The sequence below is a fragment of the Leptonychotes weddellii genome, unplaced genomic scaffold (genome assembly GCF_054177405.1).
Source record: "Leptonychotes weddellii isolate Sample4059 unplaced genomic scaffold, ASM5417740v2 HiC_scaffold_3043, whole genome shotgun sequence".
In the NCBI taxonomy this organism is placed as follows: Eukaryota; Metazoa; Chordata; class Mammalia; order Carnivora; family Phocidae; genus Leptonychotes; species Leptonychotes weddellii.
The window spans coordinates 2,304-12,918 of record NW_027900600.1 but is presented as its reverse complement, the minus strand read 5'-3'; the positions used below and the strand labels follow the sequence as shown (position 1 = coordinate 12,918).

The 10,615-nt window shown below is 39.3% G+C and overlaps 1 long non-coding RNA gene and 1 pseudogene across 1 annotated transcript; one reads left to right on the top strand and one right to left on the bottom strand.

The window, feature by feature from the left end:
• Positions 1 to 145: 145 nt before the first annotated feature.
• Positions 146 to 8,641, bottom strand: LOC145719103 (uncharacterized). Its single transcript, XR_014142183.1, has 7 exons — positions 5,978 to 8,641; positions 4,894 to 5,601; positions 4,674 to 4,718; positions 4,036 to 4,454; positions 1,412 to 3,926; positions 972 to 1,029; positions 146 to 851 (listed from the first exon to the last, which is right to left on the bottom strand). It is a non-coding gene; the product is annotated as an uncharacterized LOC145719103 (long non-coding RNA).
• Positions 8,642 to 8,724: 83 nt separating this feature from the next.
• LOC102729921 (small ribosomal subunit protein uS13 pseudogene) lies at positions 8,725 to 10,151 on the top strand (annotated as a pseudogene).
• Positions 10,152 to 10,615: the final 464 nt, after the last annotated feature.

Sequence of the window (10,615 nt, the reverse complement as noted above, 5' to 3'; positions counted from 1 at the left end):
GATGCGGGGCTTGATCCCAGGACCCTGGGATCATGACCCGAGCCGAAGGCAGACGCTTAAGGCCTGAGCCACCCAGGCGCCCCATAAATAAAATCTTTAAAAAAAAATAAATAAAAGAAAATATAAAAAGAAAAAAACACATGGTTTCTAGAATTGGTAAGGACTATCATTTCTTACCTGAATACCTGCAAAGAAAAATGGTTACAATTGTTAGGGAAACCATCACCCAGCCAGCTATATGGAGAGCGGAAGGCCTGGGCTAGGCCCACATCATCACTTACCTGCACACTAGGAACATCCCCACTGATGAGCAGCATTAGGTTCATCATGATTTCTTAACTGGAAAGACATTGTGAATGTGTGTGTTAAGGGACATAACTTTTTCCTATCAGGAAACCTGCAAATAACATTGTTTAGTTCATCATTATGAGATACATCAACTTTACTGGATACTTACAATAATCTAAAGTTAACACAGATAAAACTGTCATTCGATGACTGGTCACCTGTAAATATCCTATGGATAGTACTATCACAGGGAATATCATGATAAATACCTGCATACATGCAGTCCCTCAACACTCATAGGGTTAAAAATGAACATTTCCAGAAATATAGAAAGTGGGGAAACATGTCTCTGGAATTGGTGAGGACTCTAGCATTTCTTACCTCATACCTTCAAAAAAAATTCATGGTAACAAGAAGTGTAAGGCCACCCATCACTTACCTAGGTATATGACAGCCAGATGGTATGTGCTGTGGTTTTGACCCACAGGATCACTTACCTCCATACCAGCAATGTCCCACATTAACGATCACTGATGAACTCACTGTGAGGCCTTGACATTAACCTGAAAAAACACATTGTGGAAAATGTTTTTAGTACAGGAATGATTCTACCTCCACACTTGCAAGTTCCCTTGGTCATTTGTTATCATTTCGGGACCCACCGGCACTACCTGGATACTTACTTGCAGAACTCCAAGGTCACACCCCGGGAAGAGACATCTACTTCTCTTGAAGGGATACCTGAAAAAATTCCCAAGGTCAAGAACATGATGATGGTATAGGATAAATTATTTGGATTATATATTATCTCCAAGTAAGAATATGAAAAATTTAATTTTATTAGTATTGTTAGGGTCAAATTAATGTCTTCACTGCATATATGCCAAAACAAGATAAATATGAGTCTTTCTCAAAAAAATTTTATTGTTATGTTAATCACCATGCATTACATCATTAGTTTTTGCTGTAGTGTTCCATGATTCATTGTTTGCATATAGCACCCAGTACAAATGTCTCTAGTAAGTTAATGTCACATCATCTCATACGTGTATACTAGCAAAGAGCTGAACAAGATACGTGCAAACAGGGTAACACAAGTATTAGAGACATCATCCTCACCTACCTTCATACTGAAGATCAGATGGTTTGCAATGTGACAAGATTCACTTTATCATGTACCTGGTCAAGAGCAAGGTTCTGTTAACAAACATTGTTAGGTTGACTGTGTTTTCTTGAAAGGAAACTGAAGAAACACAGAGGATAAATATGTTTAAGGACACGACTTGTTCCACCAGACCACCTGCTAATAATCCTTTTCATTTCCATTATTATGGAACGTACTGACTCTACCCTGATACTTGCATTAATTCAGGTCAACACCTTGGTCAGAAGAAAGCCCTCGTGTCTTAACTGGATTCCTGCAAAAACACTGTGGTTACTACTGGGGTGGGAACTTGACGATTATGGGTACAGTCAACTCTCAACACTCACAGGGTTAAACATGTTATCTCTAAAATGTAAAAAGTGTCGGGGCACAGTTGGTTAAGCATCGGACTCTTAAGGTTTCGGCTCAGGTTGTGATCTCAGGATCGTGGGATCGAGCCCCTGCCTTAGACTCTCCCTCTGCCCCTCCTGCACCCACACGTGCACGCTCTCTCTCTTCCTCTCTCTCAAATAAATAAATCTTAAAAAAAAGTAAAAAGTGTAAAGTCATGGTCACTAGATTTGGTAAGGACTATCATTTCTTACCTGCATACCTGCAACAAAATCATAGTAACAAGAGGTTTTAGGGACACAATCCCTTACCCACGTACAGGATCAGATGGTCTGTGCTGTGGTTCAGGCCCACATCATCACTTACCTCAATACCTGCTAGGTGCCTCATTTACTGTGACTGATATGCTCCCCGTGATGTCTTAACATGAACCTGAAACACAGCATAGAAAACTTGTTCCATACACATTTTATTCTACCTGGATAACTGCAAGTTCTCTTGGTCAGTGTATTATTTTGGGACCCCCTTCAACATTACAGGGCAATATGTAGAACTCAAAAGGTTAAATTCTAATTAGATTTACCTTCATCTCTTGAGGGCATACCTGCAAAGATCCCACAGTCATTATCACAAGTATGGAATATATGATAAATTACCTGGATATCTGACTATAGGTCCACTGGTATGAGTGTAAAAACACACATTATCTCTGAACAAGGAGACAGTAAAATCTCAGGCCACTGTTGTTAGGGACAAATTGATTTCTGAAGTGTCTATATGCTAAAAAGATTAACATAAAGGTCTAGGAAACATTAGTTACCTATATATCTGAAGATAAGAAATCCCTAATGATTTATTGTCACATCATTTCATGTTTTTATACTAGCAAAGAACTTAATGGGATACCAGCAAAAAGCATAGTAACACTGTGTTAGGGACACCATCCTCACTCGCCTAAATATCCAAAGATCAGATGGATCTATATTTTGGTAGAACCAATCTATCACATACCTGGTTACTAGCAAGGTCCCGTCAAGGACCATCATTTTCTTCACTGTGATGTCATAATGGTTGGAACCTTAAAAAACACAACAACAAGTGTGTTGAAGGACATAACTTACTTTACCTGGAAAAAAAGGGTACCTAGAAATAATCTTGGTTACTGCCATTATTAGGGAAACCATCATCATACCTGGATATTGGCAGAACTTCAAGATTAACACCATTATCAGAGACATCACCTTCTTGAGTATCTGTAGGAATCTCATAGACAACATTGTGGTGTGGAACAGTAGGATAACTTAGCTAGACACCTGTACCTGCCTCCATCACTACGAATTTTAAATACCCATTGAATAGAAACTCTACAGTACTATGGGCTAATGCTTACTACTAACATTGGTTGGGACAATATCATTTCTTAATTGAACACATGCAGAAAAACATGTTATCACAAATGTTAGGACCATCCACGCTAATCTAAATATCTGAAGATCAAATTGTTTGTAAGGTGCTTTAGGCTCATATCATGGCTTACCTGGATGCAAGCAAAGTTCTGTTAATGGTCATTATGAGGTTTACCATGATTTCTTGACAGGAACCTGAAAATCACATTATGACAAAGGTGATTACGGACACACTTTTCCTATCAGGACCCTGCAAATGACCTTGTTCAGTTTCATCACTGCAGGACCCATCAACTCTACCTGGATTCTTGCAGTACTCCACCGTCTACACCACTGTTAGAAACACCACCATCTCTTGAATGGTTATCAGCAAAAATATCATGGTTACTAGTGTGATGCACAACTCCATGATCATCACATGGATACCCACAAACTGATCAACACTCACATGGTTAAACATAAGTTTTCTCTAAAATAGATAACAGTAGGACAACATGACTGTTAGAATTGGTAAAACATTATCATTTCTTACCGGCACACCTTAAAAGAATCACATAGTAAAAAAAAGCTAAGGCAATCAACACCTTACCCATTACTTATACACACACACACACACACACACACACACACAGACCAGAGGGTCTGATGTGGTAAAGATACACATCACCACTTACCTGGATACAAAAAATGTCCCCCATTAATGACCACTGTTCAGTGCTTCATGATCTTGAAGGAACCTGAAAAAATAACATGATGATGTATGTGTAAAGGGATAGGACTTGCTGTAACCAGAACATTTGCAAATAACCTTTGTCACTTCCACTATTATGAGAATATCAACTCTACCTGAATGCTTGCAGTACTCCAAGATCAAGACCACTGTTGTTAGGTAAGACAATATTTCTTTAGAGGACACCTGCAAAATTTCCATGGTCACTACTATGGTTGGGAACCTCATGATAAATATCTGGATATGGCAATCCCTCAACACTCACAGGGTTAAACAAACACCTTTTCTAAAACACAAAAAAGTAAAAACTCAATGTTTCTAGATTAGTAAGGACTATCAATTCCTACCTGAACACTTGCCAAGAAATCATGGTAACAACTCTTAGAGACAGCGTCATCACTCACCTAGCTATCTAGAGATTAGATGGCCTGTGCTGTGGTTTAGGCCCCCACATCCTCCCTTACCTGAATACCAGCAATATCCCTGCCCCCATTAATGACTGATGCTAAGTTTATCATGAGGTCTTGAAAGGAATCTGGAAAACACATCATGAAATTTGTGTTAATGGAAACAACTTTTTCTACCATGACACCTGCAAATAACATGGTTCACCTCATCATTATGGGACAAAGCAACTCTAGCTGGGTACTTGTCATTAAAAGTTAGCACCAATGTCAGAAAACCATCAGTGTTTGGACACTTCTAAATATCATATAGATAGTACTATGAAGGAGAATATAAGATAAATACTTACGTATATGTAATCCTTCAACACTCATAGTGTTCAAAATAAACTTTCCTGAAATATAAAAGTGAAAACTTATGTTTTCTAGAGTTGGGAAAACCATCATTTCTTTCCTGAACACTTGCAAAAAAATCATGGTAACAAGAAATGTGAGGACACATAATCACTTACCCACATGTATGAAAATCTGATGGTCTGTGCTGGGGCTCGGGCCCACATCATCACTCACCTCATACCACCAGCGTCTCCCATGAGCTACCATTGAGACACTCGCCATGACGTCCAGAAATGAATCTAAAAAACACATTGTGGAAAATATTTTCCTGTTTGTCTCATTTAACCCATACACCTGCAAATTCCTTGGGTCACTTATATTGTTTTGGGATCCATCAACACTACCTGGGTACTTGCAGAACTCCAAGCTTAAAGCTAGGAAGAGACTGGTTCCTCTTTGAAGGGATACCTACAAAAAAGCCATGGTCAATAATGCTGTGATGGACAAAAGGATACATTACCTGGATACCTGCATATCCTTCCATCACCACTAGTTTGAAAAACACAGTAGCTCCAAACAAGGATACAACTCTCATTCTTACTAGTATTAGAGGAACACATTCATTTCTTAACAGAATACATGCCCACAACAATGTAAATATTAGAATTTAAACATATTAATGCATAGGTATCTAAAAATAAGAATGTCTCTGGTAAGTTAATGTCACATTATTATATACCTGTGTACTAGGAAAGATCTTAAGAGGATATCTGCAAATAAACACAGTAACACAAGTGTTAGGGACACCATCCTCACTTACCTAGATATTGAAGATTAGATCAGTCTTCATTGTAGTAAGACCCCACGTTAGCACTTACCTGGTTACCAGTAGGGATCTGTTAACAACCACCGTGAGGTTCACCATGTTCTCCCGACAATAACCTGAAAAAGCACCAGCAGCAATGTGTTTGAAATGTAAATTATTCTACGGGGACACCTAAACACAACGTTTTCACTCCCATTACCATGGAACACATCAACTCTATCTAGGAACTTCCATTACTCAGGTCAACACCGTTGTCAGGAAAGACCATCATTACTTGACCGGACATCTGCCAAATTCTGTGGGTGCTACTGGGGTGTGAACTCATGACAATCACCTGTCTGAGTGCAATCCCTTAACGCTAACAAGGTTATACATTTTCTCTAAATATAAAAGTGAAAATTTGTTGTTTTTATTACTAGTAAGGGCTACATCATCTCTTACCTCAACAGCTGCAAAAATATAATGGCAACAAGAAATCGTATCATCACTTACCTCACTATGTGGAGATGATCCTATCTGCATACTGGCAAAATGCTCCTTGCTGATGCCCACTGCTGGGTTTATCATGATGTCTTCACAGGATGCTGAAAAACACACTGTGGCAAATGTGTCTGGTACAATTTCATTCTAACAGACAGCTGCAAATTCCCTTGGTCCTTTGTATTACTTCAGGACCCATCAACAATGCCTGAATACTTGCAAAACTCTGAGGTCAGCCCCAAGTAAGAGCAATCTTCCTCTTAAAGGAATGCCTGCAGAAATCCCATGGTTAGTAACACAGTGATGGACAATACGATAAAGACCTGGATATCTGAAAGTCCCTCCATCAGTCCAAAACCCTCTATCTCTCAACAGTCATAAATTCTCAGGCATACTAACTAATTGTTAGGGACAACTTAATTTCTTAACTGTATACATGCCTAACATCAGGTTACTATTAGAGCCTGAACAATATCATTCGTCACACAGATTTCTGAATATAATGTCTCTCGGACTTAATGTCACATCATCTCACACCTGATTACTAGCAAAACCTTAACAGTTTATCTGAAAAAAGACGGTAACACAAATGTTAGAGACATCATTCTCACTTGCCTTGATAATCTGAAGATTAGATGCTCTTAACTGTAGTAAAACTCTCTTTAGCACTTAAATGGTTCCTAACAAGATTTTGTTAATGACCATTGTTCTGTTTGGAGTGATTGCTAGACAGGAATCTAAAATAAAGAGGTGCAGCAAATGTGTATAAGGCAACAACTCGTCCTGCCAGGGCACCTGTAGGTACTTTTGGTCCATTCCCTCACTGTGGGAACCATCAACGTCACCTGGATCCTGGCAGAACTTCAAGGTAAACACAGATATGGGAGACATCAGCACCTCTTGACTGATCACCTGGAAAAATCTTATGGTCAATACTGTGGTGTGGAACCTAGATGACTTACCTGCATAGATCTCAGTCTATGTTAGACACACATTATATATAAACTCTGGGTTTTTTTTTTTTTAATTAATCTTTTTTTTAAGGAAGCTCTAGGCCCAACATGGGGCTTGAACTCACAACCCGAGATCAAGAGTCGCGTGCTCCACCAACTGAGCCTTAATCCTGTAAGAGCTAATGCTTACTGGCATTGTTTGAGATACTATTTTTACCTGAATACCTGCTCAAAAAAACCCAAAACAAAACCATAGTTACACAATGGTAGTGATGCTATCAGAAGGTCTGTGGGGATGCTTGAGAAATATCATCACTTACGGCAATCAGCAATGTTGCTGATAAAAATCATTATGAAGTTCACCACAATCTCTTGACAGGAACCTGAAAACCACACCGTGACAAGTGTGTCTACGGACACTTATTTCCCACCAGGACACCTCCAAATAACCTCATCTCTGCCTGGATACCTGCGGTACTCCAAGGTCTGCACCACTGTTAAAAACACCGTCACCTCCTAACTGCTGTTAAGTAACACACGGTTGCTATTGTGCCACGGAAGTCCGTAATCATTATGTGGATACCCATAAATCACTCAAAACTCCCAGGGTTAAACAAATTTTCTCTGAAATAAAGAAAGGTACATGGTTACTTGTATTGATAAGGATACTATCGTTTCTAAACTTAAATACCTAAACAAACAAACGGCAAGCGAGAAAAATATGGCAACCAGAAGTTTAAGCAAACTAATACTACTTACTTGTATGTGTAAGAAAGTTAAGATGGCCTGTGCTGTGGGTTTAGGCCCACTTCGTCACTGACCTTGACACCAGCTATGTCCCATGTTATCTACCAATAATGGGCTTATCATAATGTCCTGACATGAACCTGAAAACCACATTGTGGAGAATAAATCCTTCTACTACACCTGCAATTTCTCTTCGTTGCTTGTGGAACTCGCAGGTGAAAGCTGAGGACATACCTTCCTCTCTTGATGGATACCTCCTGCAAAAATTCCATGGTCAATAATGCTATGATAGACTATGCAACAGAATACCCGGATCTCTCTGTCACTCCTAGTGTTAAATACACAGTATCTCTAAACAAGAATACAAAAAATCACATTCTTACTAGTGTTATTAGGGACATGTTAATTTCTTAACAGAATACATGGCAAAAATAACATAAATATAAGAGTCTCAAACATTAATTACATAGATACCTGGAAATAAGAAATGTCTCTAATAAGATAATGTCATATCATCTCATACCTGTACACTAACAACGACCTTAACAGGATACCTGCAAACAAACATGGTAACACCAGTGTTGATGACACCACCCTCACCTACCTTCATATTGAAGATCAGACTGTCTGGATTGTGGCAGAACCCACTTTATCACTTACCAGGTTAAGAGCAAGGTTCCGTTAATGAATATTTTTAGGTCCACTGGGTTTTCTTGACAAGAACCTGAAGAAACAGATAGGACAAATGTATTTAAATACACAACTTGTTCCACCAGAGCACCTGCTAATAATCCTTTTCACTTCCGTTATTATGGAACACATCATGGAACACATTGATACTTGCATTAATTCAGATCAACGCCTTTGTCAGAAGAGACCATCATGTTTTCATTGGACTCCTGCAAAATTACTGTGGTTACTACTGGCTTGGGAACTCCTTGACAATTATAGATACAATCAAGGGTTAAACATAAGTTATCTCTAAATTATAGATACAATCATAGATACAATCACAGAGTTAAACATAAGTTATCTCTAAAATGTAAAAAGTGTAAAGTCATGGTCACTAAATTTGGTAAGGACTCTATCATTTCTTACCTGAATACCAGCAACAAAATCATAGTAACAAGAAGTGTCAGGAACACAATCACTTACCTACATAGTAGGATCAGAAAGAGAGTGCTGTGGTTTAGGCCCATATCGGCACTTACCTTGATACCTCTATATGCCTCATTAAATATGATAGGGGAGCCTATTAATCAGGAGGTCTTCACGTAAACCTGAAAAACACCATGTGGAAAATGTGTTCAGTATATGTCTTGTTCTACCAGGTCTATTGCAGTTTCCATTGGTCAAGGGCATCCTTTTGAGACTCGTCACCACCATCTGGATACTTGCAGCAGTCCAAGACTAAACCCTGGTAGGAGATATCTTCTTCTCTTAAAGAGATACCAGTAAAAGTTTCATGTTTAATATTGTGAAGATGGACAATACGATAGAATATCTGGATACCTGCTTATCCTTTTATCAGTAGGAGTGTATGAAACACAATCTCTGAACAAGAATACTGTAAAATGTTGTGCTTACTCGTATTGTGAGGGACAAATTAATCTTACTGCATACAAGCCAGAAATATGGGTAATATAAGACTATTCAAAACATCATTAATTACATACATACCTGAAAATATGAAGGTCTAGTGAGTTAATGTGACAGCATCTCATACCTGTACAACAACAAAGACTTCAGCATGATACCTGCAGAAAAAACATGCTAACACTGTGTTCGGGACACCATCCTCACTTACTGAGACGTCTGAAGAACAGGTGATCTCAACTATGGTGTAACATCCACAATATCACGTACCAGGTTATGAGCAGGGTCCCATTAATGAGCATTTCTAGGTTCACTGTAACAGGACTAACCACCATAACCTGAAAAAACACAACTAACAAGTATGTTTAAGACAAGAGTTGTCTTGCTCTTCCACAGGGGGCCTACACGCTGCTGCCGGGGCTGCTGTCACGTCCCTAGTGATCCCTGAGAAGTTCCAGCACATTTTCCGAGTACTCAACACCAATAGTGATGGGCAGCAGAAAAGAGCCTTTGCCATCAAAGGCAACTCAGGGTGTGGGGTGAAGATATGCTCACGTGGTGTTACAGACACCGATTTCACAAAGAGGGCATGAGAGCTCCCTGAGGGTGAGGTGGAATGGGTGATCACCATTACACATGCAGAATCCATGCCAGTGTAAGATCCCAAACTGGTTTTCGAACAGACAAAAGGACGTGAAGAATGGAAAATATAGCCAGGTCCTGGCCAATGGTCTGGACAACGAACTTCATGAAGACCTGGAGTGACTAAAGAAGATTTGGGCCCACAGAGGGCTGTGCCACTTCTGGGGAATTCGTGTCTGAGGCCAGCACACCAAGACCACAGGCCGCCACAGCCATACTGTGGGGGTGTCCAAGAAGAAATAAATCTGTAGGCCTTGTCTATTAATAGTTTATACACCTATAAAAAAGACAAAAGTTGTTTCACCTGGGGAAAAGAAAAGAATATAATTAACACTGGTTATTTCCATCATTAGAAAACCCATCAACACTACTTGGATCTTGGCATAACTAGAACTTCAAGGTCAACACCACTGTTAGAGAAACCATCATCTCCTGAGTACCTGTAAAAAAATTCCTGCTCAATACTGCGGGGTGGAACAGTAGGATAACTTACCTGGACACCTGCATATCCCTCTGTCACCACTAGGGTTAAACACACATTACATCTAAACTTTAAATAATTATTAGCATGGTTACTAGCATTTGTTGGGACTGTATCATTTCTTACCTGAATACCTGTAAAAACAAAAACATAGTCACAAAAAAGTTGGGAAATCCATCCACACTTACCCACGTATCAGATGGTTAGATTGTTTCTAGGGTGTTTGAGGCC